Genomic DNA, 1,081 nt, shown 5'->3' on the forward strand with positions numbered 1-1,081 from the left:
TGACATAAACTTGGTTTAGGCTTGGGGTAACAAAACAGGAAGATTAAGTTATTTAACTGCTGGTGGGCTGCTTTATTACATTCTTACACTTCCCAAGACCATCTCACCAGTTCATCACCAGTCCACTCCTTGATTAAGCCAAAACTCTTTTGAAAAATAGAAAATAGAGGTAGCATGAAAGGCTTAAGGTATTTATATAAATCAGATCATTTCCATAGTTAAACACATGCTTGCTCCTCTCCTGTTGATCTGCAGAGTCCCTTCCCTTATTGGTTTACTGAATCTTCCAAATACATGGAAGATTTCCACAGTGGCCTATACCCAAAGGTAGCAGAGATCTCTATGATCTAGGGATCTAAATCAAAATGGACAGACTGATCTCTATGTGAGCCTAGTGAATATTGCCCTTCTGGGAAGGGGGTACAACATGAGGCTATAAGTCTTCCTCTTCCCTTCTAAGAGGAACTTGGAGGTGAAGAGTTGCCAACGGTTCATCTAATCTGTAAATCTGCTTCCAGCAGTGACCCACACTAGATAAAACTCCACAGTGTGTCTAAGTTATTCAGCAGCTATGGGGGCAAACTGTGTTTGTGACCCCAGCTGGTGATCTGTTTATGCCCTAGAGCATGAGGATTGATGGTCCTTATAATTGTTTTCTCAGCTACACTGGTGTCCCTGCAGATGCTTTGCTTATTCATTTGACTCCTTTGTTGGTAATCTTGCTAAAATATCTGCTTCGATAATAGCCGTCAGCCGTGAGCTACATTGACTAATTATACTTTACATTAAAAATTGTTCCCTCCTATTTATTTTTAATTTGTTGCCTTTTCATTTCATCAAGTGCCGCTTCATTTATATATTAGAGAAGTGGATAAAAATGGTGTGTTTGTGTGACCTTCTCTGTGCTCTCCACACCCTCTCTGCCTCCTCTTCACCATCCCTCTCCTCCTGAAGGAGGCTGAAGGACTGATACACACTTATCCAAGAGCTCATTTACAGTATTTTAGCAATGAAAGTGGGTGCATTTCTGTGATACCTTTCCAGTGTTCCCATTGCAAAGAGGTGATGTAGAGCTAGTGAG

The sequence above is a fragment of the Acanthisitta chloris genome, unplaced genomic scaffold, assembly GCF_000695815.1.
Source record: "Acanthisitta chloris isolate BGI_N310 unplaced genomic scaffold, ASM69581v1 scaffold5852, whole genome shotgun sequence".
NCBI classification, from domain to species: domain Eukaryota; kingdom Metazoa; phylum Chordata; class Aves; order Passeriformes; family Acanthisittidae; genus Acanthisitta; species Acanthisitta chloris.